Source organism: Copidosoma floridanum, unplaced genomic scaffold (genome assembly GCF_036245765.1).
Source record: "Copidosoma floridanum isolate Cflo_tuat_1 unplaced genomic scaffold, Cflo_Japanese_pri ptg000001l, whole genome shotgun sequence".
Classification (NCBI taxonomy): domain Eukaryota; kingdom Metazoa; phylum Arthropoda; class Insecta; order Hymenoptera; family Encyrtidae; genus Copidosoma; species Copidosoma floridanum.
In genome coordinates this window covers 16,237,947-16,258,002 of record NW_028321878.1, presented here as the reverse complement: position 1 = coordinate 16,258,002, position 20,056 = coordinate 16,237,947, and the positions used below count along the sequence as shown (strand labels likewise).

At 36.1% G+C, this 20,056-nt stretch overlaps 1 protein-coding gene across 1 annotated transcript in view; it reads left to right on the top strand.

Annotated features, from left to right (window-relative positions):
- The window catches only part of LOC106642584 (zwei Ig domain protein zig-8-like), a 58,913-nt gene that overhangs the window by 25,928 nt on the left and 12,929 nt on the right, over positions 1 to 20,056 (top strand). The gene's annotated exons all lie outside the window — the stretch shown is intronic.

Below are 20,056 nucleotides of genomic sequence, written 5' to 3'. Positions count from 1 at the left end.
AAAAGTTCTCTAATGAGCCAAAATTAGCGCTCATTCGTATTTCTTTCTTGTTTTTTGTTTTTATGTAACCACCTCGTCCATACGTAATGAAAAGTTTTTAGTTGCGCTTGTAGAACGAATAACGCCATAAATATGGATCTGATCCTATTAAGGCTATTTGCAACCGACATATTTATGAGTTTCCATTATGATGAATGTTTAATGCTCCCAGAAGAATTAATACTAAAACTTTACCGACAGTATTGTACACGTATTACAATAACAGTATAAAGATCTAATTGAATTCAGAAAAGTTTCTTAGCAACTAATTTTGCTCATAACTTTTGCGAGAGTAATTCAGGAAGCAAAGAAACTTTTAATGGAGGAGTAAGTAAAAGCACGTACGGTTTTTTTTTATGACAAGTTACATCATTAGGAATTATTATTAGTGACACGAATATTGTAGTGACGAAACTATTTTGACAATCGATGAGCTGACAGCTCATCAAACATGTAATTTTGTTCTTATTTTCTGGAAAAAGGTAGCGTGGTGAGGTGCTGCGTGCAAGACCCTGGCAAAATAATTGAACTTCCAATACAGGTTCCAGGTGGATGGTGAACAGATTGCCGTGGTCGTGCTGTTGACATTTTTGCATATACGAGGAAAGTTACATTATTAGGTCACTGCCACGACACTGATCAAATGTCTAGAGTATTTTGATGGCTTACGTAAAATAAAGGGGACCTTGGCGTTGTGCTTCCGTCATTTTATCCATTACGTTTACGGCACGGTTATTATTGTTGTCACTGCCGTTTCTATTACTACTGCAAGAAAATCAATTGTGCTTCTAGAAATGTACGAAGTCTATAACACTGCTCTTTGAAATTATTTGACAGAAGTAATGGAAAAATGGAATTATGACTCTTAATGTGTTTCTATCTGTGTTAAAAATAATAATAAAGGGGCACATCCTTTCCAGCGAATATCTATTTCTACAAGATACCAAATTTATTGTACTCGGTTGATACTAGCTACTAAATACACAAAAAATGTACTAAAATGCAAGCAAGGTAATACTTTACGACCTGGATCCCGTACGTAGAATTTGAGTTGTTAAGACGTCGTGAAAAATCCATACGAGCCCACGAGTCGTCCTCCCTTATGCATTAAAACTACCACAGCAGCAGCAGCAGCTGTTTTGGTCCAATAAAAATGCAATGCACCAAAGATCACAATAGTAGGGTGCACGTATTTTTTTTTTTCCCCACTCGAGTTGCCGGCCAAGACCAACCAATTATCGCCCGTCTAATGCAGCTGCGCGAGCGCAATGAATCTCTCCTCCCACACGCTCTCTTCCCTATTTCTATCTCCCTCAGCTCTGCTGTGTAAGTCCACCATCTTCTCTACCTTTTTCGCCCACCTTCCCCTCAACCGACCTTCTTTTAACCGCCTGCTTCCGACTCACACAGATGTCTTAATTTTTTTTTTCCCCACTACTCGAGTCTTAACTCAAGTTTTTTCTTTTCCTCTCTTCTTTTTTCTTGTCCTGCGACTTTTCCTCTTCTTTCGCTCCACTAAAGTTCTTTATTATATTCTTCGAGTTACTAATAGTTGCTTGTACGACGTTGTAGAAGAACCCGAGTGGATAAAGAACGCGAGATAAACTTGAGACTCGTGTCTACACTAATTTTCACGACAATACAGAAATTGATGAAACAAAAAATCAAAAATAAAACAACCACGTTTGCAAAGCATCTTGAAATTAAAGGTATGATGAGCCAGTACAGAGTTGTTTTGGAACGAAGTCGACTAAAAGTAGCCATCAAAGGTTACAAACGCAGCTGATTTTTCGAGTGACGCGACGTCAAACTTTAATCTCCCTGGTGTCTCTGAGAGATAGAAGGATATGACAGGCCAACGAGCTTCATCAGACAGGTATTAAAGTTGGAGCGCTCTGGTTTTCCTTCTCTCCTTTGAAGGGCGATGAGACACACCTTGATTCTCCCTCTGGGTACATCTGTATGTATACGTGTATACACCTACACGTAATCACGACTCTGAGGAAGTGCAATGGAAACTTTCACTTTGGTCAGGACGACTCTTTCAAGCTCTGCCTCTCTCACCCGTGGGGGCTCTTTACAAAGGTACACCGCAAATCCTAGCGGCTTTTATCGGGAATCATTCGAAAATTTTCAATTTAATTAACTTTTCCTCGACCACCACACCTCAACGCCTTTGGACGGTGACTCGTGTGCGAGTGACTCCGTTTAACGCAAACATGCAAACTCTCGAAAAGTAAAATGGAAAAACTTAAAAATTAATTCACTACGACGACAGAAAGGATTTCAACGGAATTTCTTTTAGAAGCTGTAGGGTCGCCACTACGTTAATGTAGGAGTGAGCTTTGGTGCAGTTTCTTTCATAGCTTCTCCCTCGTTTTCGGTACGACTTCGCTTCATGTCTCATGTGTTGCGAGACTTTTGGTGATTTTTCATTTTTTGCATAAATAGTTCCTAATACTGCGAACGGTACTCTTAGTCATATTTATATATAGTCATTCATAGATCCTTGGTATTATTAATTTTCCATTTATGGTCTTAAGGGTGACATGTGAAACTTATTGTGTACCACTTAGAGTATTCATCACTAGTTATTTATATTTTCTTCAGTGTATCCAGTAATTTGATACATCCACACACATTGCTAATTTTTGGCTTACAATCGACATCACTTTTACTTTGCTAACATTGAATAAAGTTTTTAGAAAAAATCGTCATTACTATTCACTTGTTGCCTAAGCTGTTTCACAAACTTTTCAATAAGCAAAGCAAGAACTGTGAGATGAATATTCAGAGTCATGTAACGATCGCCACTATTATTAGACTTTTTTCTTTGCTCCCCTTGTGATGAAAGTTGATACTTGCGATATCACAAAAAGCAATACGTGCAACAACTAAACAAGGGGATCATCGTGCTTGCGTATAAACATTGTTTTTGAAGCAGATATTTTGTTTCTTTGCAGCAATGTTAACATTTTCGTTTTTTATTCTCTCATAAATAATAGTGATTTTTTTTCAGTATGTAAGTGCTATTTCGTTGCATACTTTGAAAACTCCCTAAGAAAAGCCATTCGCATGGATTCTAATTAAACGCGCATTAATCGTTCTTCAACTTAATTTGAACACCCGATACGGACAAATCAAAGGAAGCAAAGACTCGTTGATTAAAATAAACTCAGGAGCACTCTGTTTCAACGGGAAAGTATAAACTTTGCTTTCAAGAAATTGAATTACCTCGACTGTATGGTATAAGATGCTTAAGTGCAGATTAAAAAATCCCGTCTTCTCACGCGACTTTCTTTCAAAAGATTTAATCAGAACGGCAAAGTCCACGAAGAAAATCATTATCAGAGAAACTTCTACCCGATTCCGGCTCACCAAAACCGACCTCCTTGGTTTTTCGCTTTCTTTTTTGTTGTCTCTCATTCCTCAGTGGTCTGATCAATACTTCCCACTTGGCGCAATGCTCGCGATCTATTAATTTGTATGCCTCAAAATATTCGTTCTCCAAACTCTTTTATGCCATCTATTGCAAAGATGATAGTCGACTCTCGTGGATCGAACAAGGGCTTATTGTTTTAATTCCTCCTTGAGTCGTGGTTATGCACAGCTGAAAAGAAAGCCGAGCTCGAGTACGCTCTTCAAGCTTATAAAAGAGTTTCATGGTTAACTTCTTCAAGTAGTATTATTTTTTCTTTACCAGGCTCTTGTACAACTGTATTCCCTCACTCTTCTTTCATTTCCTTTTCTTTCTCTTTCCGATTTTTCTTGTTATTGTATAAAATGACTAATTGGAACGGTGTCCTTACTCTAGACTGTCCAGTTGGAACTGAAGAAGAATATAAAGTTTTATGTTCTTCTTCAATTTTCACTAAATGACGCCAACATTGACAACTGACATTTTACCCTCTTTTTGTCCACTTTGCCCATTCGAACGTAAATCGGCTTCGATCAATCAAGCAATCATGTACATCGCTTTTACCCAAAGCAGGAATATATTGCTTCTTTTTTTTTCTCACGAATGTCCTTTCAGTCCTGGGGGACGATTAGCCAGACCAACAGGCAGATATCCCTGAAAACACGTCATCCACGGGAAATCCCCCACGGAGATAACACATTATTTCCACGGACGTGGCGCGCACCCGTGGAATACTAAGCAGCACTCGGGTGTTCTATGTACGTACGTCAAAGACAAAATTTCATCTGTGACAGTGCGTAATTGTTTTATAGATTTCTCATCTGCTTCCTCGTTTCCTCTCTATTTTTTTGAATATTTTTTCCTTTTATCCGTTTTCTTGTTCCGTTACTCGTCGTCACTGTCCATTTGCAGATGTAAGTTCAACTGTTAGGACAATGAAAGGAAATGATTGTAACAATGGGATTTTAACGCTGATTGCTTTTCGATCTCAAGTTTGATATTTTGCAGAAATGAGCTTTTTCAAATGTAACTTTGAATTGAAATCTGCTGAGCTAAGCCACATAATTACGTGTCAATTTCTTTGCAATGATCAAAAACGAGAACGTTTTAAGTGGTTTCAATATGAAATAACTTTATTTTGTGTACCTACACGAATATTAAAAACTGCTTTGATCAGCAATATTGTTTCCATATGTAAGAAAATAAATGTACAATTTTGCAGCATAAAAATTTACGAAAGTCGTTATTTCGATTTTCATTTAGTTTAAAGCAAAATATTATTAAAATGACAAACCTTATGTTATTCATTCCAAACACTCATACTATGATATTAGATAAAATCGAAAACTGTTCTAGTCCAATTAAATCCATAAACAGACACTCCCACTGCATCAATCTCTCAACGAGCAGTAACTGTTACGCTTATCCATCTAACCTAGTCATCCGCAATTATCACACCGGTGCATGAAGTCGATGCGAATCTTCGTGGTTTGCAAGCAAGCAAATAATATACACGAAGTTTTCGTGAATCAGCTGCCAAATTACCAAAACAGAGTGCAGCTAGACGCGAGCCCACGGCTGACTACTTCAACGTAATTAACAGCAACCCCTCATTGCCACTCTCGATACCTCGGTCCTTTTTTTTCATGTACATCTGCAAGTCTAATTGGATCCAAATCCAATTAACTCGGTTTCAAGGAGGTTTGTTACGCATCCACCGTACTCTGTTAAGTGTGGGCATGTACATAGGGCTTGGAGCAAACGGTCGTGCGCCAATGATCAGTGGTTCCGTGCATTTGTGTCGTTGTCCTTACGTTGAATTCAGCAACATACTTGATCATAATATAAAAAACTCTAGATAAATATTTGATTAGTTACAAAGCATTCTGATATCTAGGATTGTACTTGAACTTGTATTTTCGCTTGCCCAGAGTACTATTTCATTGTCTGCGACAAGGGTCGAGAGTTAGGAGTTTCTTTGGTGCATTTGAATACACTTTAATCGTGAGGACTCTTATATTGTGGCTCCTTTTATAGTTTGACATTGGTAGATACATCCCAAAAATTTTTTGTCAATCTACAACTTGAGCCAAAAAGTTTCTTCTAATTTTTTTTTCCACACTCCAGAGTTACCTTTTTTTATTAAATACAGTTATTATAGTATGCAATATTTTAAAGTGTTAAAAAGTTTTTTTTCAATCTGCATAACTGTATTTTCAGTACTTGATTTTTTAAAAGACTCAGAAAACTTTAAAATAAGAGAATAAAAAATCGTTTAATTATTTTTTACAAAAATTATGAATCTCACTTAACTTGATGTTCAAAATAAATTTTTTCCTAATAGTAGGGCTTTTTAGGAGAGTTTTTTTATTTTAAAATTAAAAATTTCATATTCTGTGAAGATATTACTGGAAACTGTCTGTGAAAGAAAGGGCTATGACTGGTCAGCGGTAGTCAGAACTTTTTGTTTTCAAACTATTTGACATTTTGTGCAAATATATAAGCTACGTCTTAGACACTTTTTTAAGGACCCAAAACTAAAAAAAGCCTTTTTATACATACGTGATATTGAAAAGACACTAAATAAATCGAAAAATTTTAATACGTCAAAAAATGGTTACATAAATCACGAGCATTATGTAATACTGAAACTGGGAGTACTTGAATAGTTATTATTTTAAATATATTAAGAAATTCAAAGCTTATCTTCATTATGTTCACTTGTTTACAGTATGTACCAAAGATCAAACATTTTTTTTTGCAAACCTTAAAACATTTATAAAATTTAAAAAAATTTTAATTACATCTTTTTTATACATGGAAAAAGAGTATGACCAAGTTTAATTAATCAGATAATTCTTAAATATTGTATATTATTGATATTGGTCTTATCGAAAAAACGTGGACTAAATTGTAAGTCTTAATGTTTCGTAGAATTAGTTCCAAAAACAATTTAGTGAGTAAATTTCGCGTGGCAACTCGTATTATGGTCTATTTTTTTTAATTTCCCTTCTACCATCAGCTCTAAATCCGCACATTCAAGTGCTTGAATTATTCTGTAAATATTAACTTTACTCTCCTGTCATTTCTTCCTGGATCTGAAGGGTAGTTTTAGTTTCATTCGCTTTTAATCTGTGAAAATACGTGATTTTCCATAAGCACTGCATCAAACCTGATAAAATAAAACACTATAGCTCCACAAAACTTTAATTGAGATATTTTTTCCTCAAAATTCACTAGTTTCTGAAGTTTCATCGATAACTAAATTTTAATGAAGTTATTGACGGTATTACCTCAACAAAAACCTTTCTGATTAAAGATCGATTATTAGTTTCCATTATTCCTAATAAAACTGATTTCCTCGAAACTTCTAACCAATATCTCCCAAAACAATCCCATAAAACAGAAAGGATCATGTTTATTCCACAGTGGACTACCAACGTAGCAAGGAGAATCAGGCATAGGTAAACAGTTCCCAAAGGTCAGTCTTTTGTAGAGCACCAAATAAACTTTCGTTAGCTCCCAATATAGCGATTTTCGAGCAGTAGCAGCTGCAACTGCCACCCCTTCACGTTCGAATGATTTCCAATTTTGGCGGCTGGCCAGGGACAAAGCGGTGCAGTGGGCCTTCCACTCAGTTTAACTAAAATAAAGGATTTCATACTGAGAATTTGCAGAGAGGAAAAGAGAGTAGCTCACGCGGCATAGCCGCGAATAGTGGCCTCCGGAATCCTTGACGTGGAAAGACGCAAGCTACCAAGTGAAGGTTTTATGATGGCTCGTAAAAATGGCACCTCGCTTTTCAGTCTTTCACCCACCCACCCCTTCTCTTCCTCTCTATTTTGGCCGTCCAAGCGTATACCACATGCTCCTTGCGCCTGTTTGGGTTTCACTTGCACTGAGATTCTTGGTGATTTTATGCTATGGAATACGTATGATGTGCATATTATGTCATCGTTGAAGTTAAAGAGAAACAAATTTTTTCACTCACAAGAGGCAGACTGTACCCAGTGCACACAAGGAGTTTCTTGCATTGAGTTATTGGTTTCATAAAACCATAAACTGTGTTCTTATGGTTTGCAAATATATTGCAAACATAAAAATATGTCGAACGTATCTGAAGTATTTGGAATACTATCTAGCCCGCGTATATAAGATAAAATTCAAGATAAAATCTTGGATACAAAAAGACATATTATCTTTAATTTTTAATTGTCAACTGCTGGATTCTCAAGTTTTTAGACTCTTTCAAATAAAAAGGTATTTGAAATCAAGTAACAATGACAATGAACTGAATGTAGACTTTTAGTTCTACCCCTGAAACGTCAATAAAAACAAGCCATTCATTACTTCATTCGCTCCGAGTAATGATGAACCAGTGGACAGTGGGTGCTTGGATACCCAAGTAAGAAGTTATACTTCTGTAAAATTATATGGCAAATAATACAATTATAAATATAAGTATATCTCGTATGAAACGATATTATGTACAAAGGTGGTGCAATTATCGTTGGGATGAGTATACCTACGTTAGTTGGGTGTAGTTTCAATAAATATTTTAATATTTATTAACAAAACAATTATAAACAATAATTTATGGAACAATACAATATAAGTAACATGGCAGCTGGCCAGTACAAGACTGTGCTCTTTCATCGAATCTTCCAATGGTTTCAAAACAACTCCCTAAGAAAATAAGAAATACCCTTATACAATGGCAGATCGTTTAACTGTACCCTTTTTCACATGTTTAATTTAAAGAATTTTTAATTTAAAATGTAACCTTATAGAAAAATCACTTTAAATTCGATTTATAAGATCTATATAAAGCTCTCATTTTTATGTTTGTATGAAATATTACTATTAGATCAACCTGTTTCATTTTCAAATAGGTCTATAATTTTTCATTATTTTTTTTTTTTATTAGCACAAAAAAAAGCGGCCAAGTATGCGTAAAAGTGTGTATGTAAATTCATCCTTCTAAGAAAAATAATTTCCAGCGTTGCTGCATATATTTGCGCTCCTCCCACCTCTCTGAATTTTGTTCTCAATTACAAAGGAAAAATTGTGAAAGAAGAGAAGGCAATAAGAATAAATTATTGTATTTACACAGTACGGAAATGTTTTTCTTTCATTTATGAAAGTTCTGAAAAAATGTGAAAAAATTGTGTAAACAATAATTTATTTATTTTGTGAGTAACGAATTAATAATAAATAAATAAATGTTCCAAGTTTTTGAAAAAGTCATGTACAAAAAAAATACATTTTATTAAATAACTTGTTTATTTATTATAAAATGAAACCAAATGAATGAATCCGAAATAAATGAAAATTTACATTGAAAATAAGTTACGAAATGTAAGACAAAATAAACCGAATTTTAAAACTGTTTTTTTTTTCATATAGAAATTGTTTAAAAGAAAAAAAACTCAAAATGTCTGGTGTTGTGCGGTGCGATGATGTTGTGTAGTGTAATGCGATTATGATGTTGGATGTTGGATGTAGGGGGACCGGAAGTACGTCAAGAGGGGCGGGGTGAGGAGGGAGAATCAAGCAAAATCCACTTCCGTTACACGTTTTCTCAAGGTCATCAATCTGAAATCGTTAGTTTACTCCGTAGGGCAGAACGCGCCTATAGAAGTATAACTTCAAAAATATGATTTTGTGCGACTATAGACTTAGATGACAAGTCCCCCTTGAAATCAATCAAAGAATCTCGAGCACATGCCTCTCTTATCGGTAGGCGTTCCCTTGCCACTCCAATCTCAGACTCTACGATGGGAGCAGGGAGTAAGGGCAGAAGTATCGTTCAAGTAGATAATATAGCCTCTGCCGTCAGACGGAGAATTTCTTCGAGTCTTGGACGTATAAATGGTTTTCGATTTCCCACGCCCATTCAAGTAGGCCACAATCACGGGGCTGGAAAGCAGGTAACGGGGAAATTGTTAGCCTAGGCAAAGCCCACCATCACCTTTCTCTCTCTTTTTGTTCTAGTGAGGAAGCTTAAAGTCCACGACTGCAGTGTGTACGGTCCAATTGCGACTCCCGTGATTACTCGGATACGGTGAACTTTAAATGAGCTTTACATCGCTCTGCTGCTGATTATCTCCAACCAATCAGCCTCTTTCCCCACGAATCGACCTCTCGACTCTGTTCTATTTTCAACATTTATTTATGAGATAAAATTTTTTTTTTTAAATCATCGCTTTCAAAAGTTGGACTTTACTGCAGCTGCTAAATATTTTTGCATTCTATTGGAGAGCAAGTAAATGCAGTACATAAACATATATATATATATATATATATATATATATATATATATATATATATATATATATATATATATATATATATATATATATATATATATACATATCTGTATGGACGAGCAGAGGATGGCTCCAAGTTTCCGGCAATTGATATTACGAAAGTTAGGACGTTTGGCCCCTCACTTTCGTGAATATAAATATTTCAACAATTGCAGCAGCAGCAGTAGCTGATGGTGAACAAGTTTGGCTCGCGACCCATCCCTCCCACTTCTTGCATTCGCAATGGTCGGGAGCGTCTAACCTAACGGCTCTTGTTGCGACGTTTTCATCCAAGTGTCTCGTACGTGTGTGCACAGGCACGCACACGGAAACACTTGCCGGAGAAGTTTGGCGAAAGGTATATTTTTGAAGAAACGAGTGTCCTCTTCTTCCCGAGCAAGTGGTTTTGCGAAGTGGCCCGGCTACGCTGTATACTTGCTGCGGTGGTACTTGAAGTTTTACGAGTTTCGAGGAGGTTGGGCTCAAGTTTGCCAAATTTAATCTTCAGAAATAAACATTCCCGACACATACGCCGGTCAATCGAGTAAAGTTTTCCTAGATTGCACTTGCATACGTCACGAAAGAATATAAGTATAAGTACATGCATGTACACGTTAGTATTCTACAGATTCAAGAGAATCTGGACGAACGGAGATTCATAAATTTTGCTCTAGAAAAATCTTGAAAAATATTGCAATATTTGCTGGAGATAAACAAGTATAAAAAAATGTTGGACATAATGAATTAAGGAACACCTTCATTAACACTTCCAATTTTGTGGGTGAAAAAATTTTTTAATCTTGACTTGGACTGTGATAATATTTCATGAATCAACATGTTAAAGCAATCTAATAACTTTCAAATAAAAATCATGTTCCAAATTATTTTAATTGAGATGGGGTGGATCGTACATTAAAGAAAATTTTTTTTTGATAATAATCATCGTGAAGAACAGTATTTACTGTGTCTTATAATGTATTTCCATCTTGAATAAAGTTTGGAGAGACAAAACTAATGAAATGTGTTGAGAGATAAATAAATTGCAAATCTGATGATTACTTGATCAAAATTGTACTCAAAAAATGCGATATTTTAGCTGTATCGGATGATTACACCTTTTTCTGTTTGGTGAAAATATTGAGTATCAGTGCTTGAAGATACTTTGTCGAAAAAAGCCCTAAAGTAAATTGATATCAGGCTTACAAGGTCTATAAAAAAAAAAAAAAAAAAAAAAAAAAAAACGATTTTGTTATCAAAGATATAAACTGTCAGCTTGACCTAGACTTTAGTCCGTTATGCTCGTGTATTTTTGGCTAATGCCAAGTCGGGTCTCTAGGCGCTAATAAGGGTTCTAGCTATTGAATCTCTGTGTCGGATTAGGGCTTGACTGATGTCCTCTGGTTAGTGAATTTCCAGTTAAGCAGCTACAGAGGAGCATCTTATGAAATAATTAATGTATTCAAGTAAATAACTCAAACGTATTTTAAATCTTTTGTAAAGCTAAAAATATATTTGGCTATTAAATGTAATGCAAACTATTAAATTCAGAATGGAATGCCTCAAAACTGTTTGTTGTTTGGCCGATAGAACATATCGATTTTGCCCAAGGCATAGCAGGCGCAGAAGCATCAGGTTTAGTAGTTTCCAAATATGTAATCGGAGAATTACTTTTCTTTTTCTTTTTGGGCAACATAGTGTGGCAATTTAACTTTGAGTAACAGTTACTGACATCTTCTGGATTTTAAAGGGGCAGACCAAAAAACGATTACAGAAAATATTAACTATTTCAGATTTTGCATTTTTATATTTTACACTAAGACTGAGTGAGTTCTTGAGTCTTAACTTTCAAGTTACTATCACAAGATACCACTAAAAAACTCTATCACTAGATGACATAGCTTAAATTTTTAAAGTCTAAACGTAAAATTTCTTAATTTTACTAGCTGCTTCCTTTTTTTAGTGACAATAACTCCGTCATTATACAATTTAATTCAGCAACAGAAAAAGGGTTGACGATACATGAGGCAAATGCGACGACTAACACCAAAATCAGCTTGTAGTATATAGCAATACCATCTGCATTCATATACGTAGACAAACAAACTTTCAATTTATGCCTAAGATTTCACTGATTTCCCATTTATTTAAATGCTTTTAATTTAGACAGTAACAATTTTTAACATTCGATATTTTTGAAAAAAATCATTGAAAACTTGGATAGGATAGAGTTGGTTCAACTTAAATAAACACAGACATTAACTGTAAAAATAAATTTTTTTTATGATTTCATCAAAAAATCATATTTAAAAAAGATTGAGTCAAACAAAACAAAATTACGAAAAAAATCTGTTTTCCTTTTTGTTTCATAGTATAACGCTATTTAAAAGGTTTGAACGTGTCCACTATCTAAAACTCAACCAGTGAGCATTCGGTCACTGGTTTTGCTTCTGATTCGATTTATGATTTCCATTATATGCCATGGTTTCTCGAACTGTATTGAGTTCTGGGTGGTAGCCTCTGTCATATTTTTAAATAAATATATTTGTTTCAACTCTGTACTCCAGTCCCAACAAGTTGATTCTAACAAGTGGTAAATGAACCTGATAATTACAAGTTGAGAATGGAAAAAACAATATCGTTGAAAAAAATTAAAAAATAACAATCAACATAGTTTTTAGTCCTTTAACACTCCAGAAAAAATTAAATAACTTTTTTTTTACCTAATAAGCTTTTCATTGTTTTTGACCATGTATAATTGACGTGAAAGAACGTTTAAAAATCAATTATTAACCAGCTCATAAAGTCTTACGTTTTTATAGACTGCCATCTCCGTAAGTGCAACAAACACTACGTGATTTAAAATCATTATCACGGGGGCACAAAGTAAAACGCTGCCTATGCTGAAAAAAAAAACTATATTTCCCTTACTTTCCCCGTTTTACCATTACTGCGGCAATACTCCATAAAACAATATTTTCGCACCCAATGAGCTCCCTCAAACTGCATGCTCTGTTAATAATAAAGTTTTCGTTTCAGTTCACATTGGAAGAGACACGCGTGCGTGTATACACATATGTATAGGCGATATTGACGGCGACGAGTCGCGTGGGCAATCAAGTTTTATCGAACGCGCCGATTCGCGCGGGCGAGCGAGCGCCCAGTCACCTTTCCCTTCGCGCTCCGTTGAATATCGCTTTAAAACTTTTAACCCGAAAAATGGCGAGCATTTTGAGGGGCGCTTCGATGTCGAGAGAGGAGGATAAAGTTTTATGTTTGCCCAGAAGAGCGCGCCGAAAATAACCCACTGCCGTGAAGGGTGGATTGCGATCGGTTCGATGATTTTTCTCCTCGCCCTGGAAGTGTCATTGTTGAAATACAGTGCTCTTTTTTCTTCGTAAATAAATTATTGCGAGACACCCGGGGGTATTAGCGAGAGTCATTATCGAGTGGGTGACAATGTAATTTGTAATTCCTGTAGCGTGAATCTCGTCATCGCAATGCTATCGTAGTGGTGGTTTACGACGCGAATCATCTCATCGCTGACAATGAATGACGCATGCAGCCTGTACAATTTTAATCCGGAAAAGCGATTCGGTGCAAGGCCAATGTGCACGGCTGTTGGTAGAAAAGGCTTCGGAGCTCCGGTGTCGAGGTTCAGTTCGGACAATGCACGCGTGTCTGGGTGTTAAGTGCGTCTTGAAATTCTTTACGGTGCATTATTTTACAATTTATAATTAGTACGGTTTCATGAAAAAGTGTAAGTATTTTCTTAGAAAAGTCTAATTTTGAATGGACTGTATGTGGATTATAATGGTATATTTGTGTGTACGTACCAGTACTAGAAAGGAAACTATTATTTTATCCAGTTGTTAACCAACTAACGTCAGTTTGTAACAAGTTTGAAATTTTGACTTTTCTAAAAGCAGATACATATCCAAATAAGAGAAACAAGTGTCTTAGTTTCTATTAACTTTCTGGCTTACAGTTGATTAGGTGGGTTTTCTTATCTTTCTTTAACTCTTTCCATAAACGAAGTCAACGGTTAAACTAGTATTACTTTGGTCTTCTCTAGCTGAGAGTAGAATTCAAGTAGTGGAAGAATAATTTTTATCGGACCATAAAAAAAGGAAAATACTCAGGTACGGCTATCTATGTACTAAATTTTTTTACCATCTTAATTGAAAGTCGAAATTTTTCTCACTAGTTTTTACTTCGGTTTTGCATGGGAGCTCATTATTTTAAAATTATACAATATGATTTGACTTTTTTTCTAAGAATATAGTCATTATTAGCTGAGCCACTGTCACCAAACATAAAGAATCTTTAATTATTATTATTTGATTGTAATCGTAATTAACATTATATTTTATAAATAAGTAAACTGAAAGTTGTCAAATTTTTCAGCATCTTCTTTCAAAAATCTCCTTTAGAATTTCAGAAACATTCAAATCGTAAAATGCAATGAAAATAGATGCTGACTATTAACAGACGTAATGTTGCCAGCTCAATGGATTTTTTTATTCAGTTTGCTAGTGTTTGTGCCGTTGTAAGTATTTTTAGAAACGATTGCCGTTATCAGGATTGATCTCATAATTTTTTCATGCCTTTAGATCACTTGGTGCCTGGCGCAGGTCTGCTATTGGTTGTGGCAGAGATTGTGCTAAATGTGAATTCGGCCACACGTATTCCATTAAGTATAGATTTCACGTTTGTTATAAGGTAAAAGAAAGTTTATAGGTAAGAAAAGCAGAAAAAATTTAATGTACAGAGTGGAATTTTTTTTCAAACCATTTAGTTTGCGTTTTTTTTCTTTATATTTTGAGCAAGTTTCGCGGTGTCTTGAATTTTTTTTTTTCTTTCCACTAAAAAATACAACTTACACGTTTTTAAAAATACATTTAAAAATTATGCTGCTGACTGAGACTGGGGTGTATTCAAAATTTCTTTGATAAGAAAAATATTCTTCGAAATTTCAGAAGCCAGGTGATCTTTGTGAAGACGTCAAAGTTGGCGTTCACAAGCGTGAGCACCTGTGCGCTGTGGGCTTATGGTGCTCAGATGGAAAATGTCAGGGATGTGCTCTATTTCCTTTTACATGTTTCAGAGAGTTGAGGCCGAAAGTTTGAGAAGTAGTTTGAAAACTATGTAGACATGAATGCTGTGCTCAATAAATCGATTTCACTTCAGTTGTAAGCAGTTGTTTAATGATACAATGACCTTTTTTTATCTTTGAAAAAATACCTTCCCATTTTCCCCATCTGGAAATAGTTTTATGAACTTTTTCATTTAAATTCTTAGAATTTAAATAAAATGTTATTATTTGACTATTATTCGAAAGTTAAAAGAATCAAGAATATTTAAAATAAATTTTTTAAATAAGGGTAAAATAAAATAATACACATTGATAGATTACTCATAAGAATCCACTTATTCTTACCCTATCATTTGATCATGATGACACCACATTCCAGACAACTTTTAGTTTGGTAGATAAAGATATAGATTTTTTTTCTGTCATTATGTCTAATGATCTTATGAACCATTTTATATTTCTAAAGGAACACTAAAACAATTTTTCATATTTACATAAAGTTTTTTGGATGCAATCGTTGATGTGAATTTTTTAAATATTTGCAACTGAAAGATTCTAATACAAACACCAATGAGTACCCGTACACGCACACACTCGTATTTCAATTCGATGAATATAACGATGGTCTTTGTCGTTGGGGTTGGGAGAAACCCGAAGCCGTTTCATTCACAGCAAGTAATTAAGTTCACAGTAGACCAGCCAACCAGCAGCTATTGAAACGCTTGAAACGAGCCCCTGGAACCGATGTGTCAATGATTTGGTTGGTCAATTGTTTATGCTAAAAGTTGAAAGTAAGTGTTGGCTTGTTAACTAAGTAACAGCTAGTGTTTATCGTATGAGAATGTAATTTCACTACCCCTTACATTGCTCTATTTTTGTTTTTCTTTGTATCCTGTCATTTCAAATGGTCGCTTGTTATTCTCAAGTCAATTAATTTTTTTAAGAACGCCTATACTGTGGGCATGTCATGTCTTGTTAGATGATTTAAACATCAGCGGTGGACTAATGAGGTACAGGTTTAGGATAAGCTTTGAAGCATTATATACGCAGGACACTAATTTGCGAGAAGCTGTCCACTCACAAAAATAATAATAAAAAACTGTATTGTCATTGAAAGTCATTTTGAGCTGTATAATAAAAAGGTTTTGTACAGGCTTTTGAAATCGACCAATTACTTTCAAGTCATTTCAACTTGTTGACTGACTTTTAAATCCATTGAAGTCATCACAAGACTTTAAAAGTGCATAAACTCGTTATGAGGTATTAGAAAGGCTATAAAATCATCCAGAATAAGTAAGGCTTTGACTTTTACTGACTCAAAGTACTTGAAAAGTTTTTTAAAAACTTTAAAAAGTCTTGTAAAATCTTCCAATGTCTTTGGAAAGTGAAGCTTGAGACTTAATTGTACTAAAACTATTGGAAAGACAAGTCTCTATGCAAGAACTGATTTGCATCACGGAAGTGGCTAATCTCGACTGTAACTCGTGTTAATCGATCACACATAGATGTTGACAGAGTGTAAGATGTTGTGTGTATGTGGTAAACGAAATGTGCTACCTAAACATGGAAAAAGTTTTTTTACACCGAATGAAAAACTGCCTGAAAAATAAATGCCTTATTTAATCTCAAAATCTAAAACCTATATTGATGTGATCAGGTGTGTCAATTTAAGTATGGTAGTTGTGAAATATTCCAGACTTAAAAAAAAAAGTAGACATAGAATTCGATGTATGTTTGTAATTTTACAATTTTTTACAATTTAAAACAGTAACCTTGGTTTTTAGTAGTAAATTATATATTTACTAACACAAAAAAAAAAAAAAAGTTTTACTCATACATGACACTTACTAACGGTATACTTTACTAGTAGATCCTCTGTTAACGCCCATTATGAAGCCTCAAAGCGATGCCAAAGCATTTCCACTCTTACACCGACACATCTATAAATACACACAGTAATCGATCAATCATATACATGTAAACTATGTGTTCAATTATTGTTATTGAATCATAATACATGATACTATATTTATTTTTATTGACATGCATATTTTTTGTATTTGTATGACAACTGTTTCGTACAAATTGTATAAATAATAGTTATATCAATCAATACGTAAGTTACATGATAGAACCATTATAGGTCTAGTTATTACACTTTGTCTAGGTTTACAGCTTCCAAAAGTAATGAAAAAATTCCTAATGACAATCATAGTAAATTAAACCAAATGTAAATCTCAACCCATTAATACCTATACGTTTTGTTGCCAATACCAATACTCGGATTACACTGCAATCCTTTAACTTGCATAGATTGTTGTACCAAATTCCATCCATCACCAGAGCCCACAGTTAAAAACTCCCAACAAAAACACACCGTACGAAAAAATTTATCTGCACACCGTTCACATCATCTGAAAGTCTCCCGCTAACCGCAAAACTACCCGATACAAAACTTCCTCCCCCATGAAGCCAATAATTCCCCACACCCTTGTTGTCGCGTCGGCCTAAAATCACATTCTCGACTCATCTCAGCTAGAAATCGTCCATTGTTTCCACCTTGCGAGAGCAATATAATAACGCGCTTAGCAGGTACCCCACGCTCCCCCGCGAGCGTCTGTGTTTTACCGGGAGAGAGGGGGGTGGGTAAAGGGGTCTCGCACGAGCAGTTCATTTGCATTTCCGCGTCGTCGCGTATTCATAAGCGCGGGCAGGCTTATACAACGCCGCGCTTACACCACGGGGTGAGCGAAATTGAGGGACACGCTGCTTCGTATGTATTGCGATACACACCTAGTTTGAAGCTGCTGGGAGCTCCCTCCGCGGGTGTGCGCGACGGAACCCAATCAATTTCTGTGTATCGGAAAAGAGAGGCGCTCTGCCTGTGTATGTATGTATACAAGTACTGCGAGGGCAAATTAGTAGACTGTATAATATATATTGTGCGCTAGCTGTGTACAGACCGATCGGATGATAATTATCGGAAGTGCGAGGGCTCACGTGTACATATTCCTCCATATGGAGTCCGAAAACTCTAATCGACTCCTCGATCCAAGTTATGCATACATACGAGGAGCATTAGCATGCAGGCAGTGTTGTATAAGCACATATAAATACGCGCACATGGGGGGGGGGAGGCTCTGTGGATAAACACGCGACGGAGGATGTTTGATTATTAAAGTTACCGGGGCTTTCGCGCGTCGGAGGCACGAGGAAATTGCTGCTCTTGACTCGCTGTGACGAGATCGTCAGTGGGGAGGATGGTCCGGGGGTGACGCTTTTACGACGCGTACCAAAGCTTGTCTCGAAAAAGTTTCCGGTGAACTGGAAAATACGTGACCACAACAACTTTAAGAAGATTCGTAGACTCTACCATCCCCAACGATGTAGTAAGGCTGTGCGATCGAACGTACGAATAACCATAGCCAAACCCTTTGATACGATCAAGGGATAAACCACGCGAACCCGAATTCCTTCCTCATACGTACGGAGAAACAAAGGGAATACCTCATGCGGAAGAACACATGCACAAAGTGCGGATTAGCTTCTATTTCATATTTCACAACCCCAAAATCCCCGATTGTGGCTGTGTACGTATACATGTACATTTATGCACAATACCCTTGTAGCTGACGCATACCGGGTACTGCCCACGGATCTCTCTCTCTCTCTCTCTCGACCGATGCTTCACGATCGTATACGTGCACGACTACGTGGTGGGAGGAGTGCCTTGTCATTAGGAGGCGCGAGCGTTGATGGATGCGTTCCTTGGCTGTATACTCGCGCGTGGGTGTACGTGGTGGATGAGTCGCTTTCAATTTTGATGGGCCTATGTCAAATTGATCTTCAACGGGGGTAGCGCAGCTTATACGCTCGTGAAAGGCTGGTACGTGGCGTGAGTTTGGTCGGATAATCCCTTTTGTGAGTCGTTAGGCGAGGCCGTTTGCTTCGGCCGAATATCAATGTAGGCTCGGATGCATCCCCGTTGTTGGTAACTTTGGTTTCATTTTCTCGTTTGGACGGAGATACCACCGTGAATTTGATATCCGGATGTTGTTGGATGTGCAGGCGCGTTTTCGCAAGTGTCATTTGTACGGAGATTTTGGAACCTTTCGCTGAATGAAATGGCAGAGACAGCTCGAGCCAACGTCCGGTTAAGTGGTGAACGTCAATTTTTTTTCTCCCACGTAATCGAACGATCACGTCTTTGCACTCGCGTGTGCGATGCATAACTAAACTTCAAATCTAGGTTGTTATTTAACTTTCCTTAACGAGAAATTCCCGTAACTGCACCCAGCGCGGGCAGAGTGGATGCAAAGTTCAACCGTGCGCGTATGCACACTCTGGGGCACGGACGAGTACGAACTTACTTGAATTTCATTCCTTAACGAGTGGATATAAATTTTGAAACACAATGTCTGTACACATGTGCCATTGCTGTTTCGTGTAATTTACTGCTGCTAGAACACGAGTGAGACTAACATTGTGTTTGATAAATGGTGCAAAATTAACTACCACACGTGTCTTTTTTGGTCATTGCATCGATGTGCGAGATCTTGTTAATAAGGATATTTTTAAAATAAAATAATCATAGTTGGGAGTGTATTTTTTTGATAATATACAGTCACGTGAGTACCCCGAATGTATAATTGAATCGTTTAGGTGAAGATTGTATCAAATACTTTATGTATACTTAACAATGTGAATTCGTAAAGGATTTACTAGTACAACCCTCGTGTTGGGGTTAAAATCAAACTATTTCGTCCATTGCTACTGCGGATCCCTCATTTAATTGAGCACTTTAATTATCTGAAATAATATCAAGATCAAAAAAAAGAAAAGAAAAAAAACATGAAAATATTTTTTTTAACTCAAACAAGAAATCGATAGTGAAAAAAAAGGAGTCCTAACTGATGCAAACAACAAAAAAAAAGAAAAAACCCATTGATTCAACGAGCAAATTTATGTGAATGAGTAATCAAATTCAACCCCTGAAATGAAAGAACAACAATACCAGGAGCCCTCTTTGGCTATAAATATTGCTTACATAATCAATCAGTGTGTCAGCAAATGAAAAACTTTGTCATTGGGACATAAATTCTGAAAAAAAAGAAAAAAATAACCCAAACGCCCTTATCAGAACAAAACAGTGATATTAAAATATAATCTGTGATTTAAAAATGGTGTGTCGATGAAAGA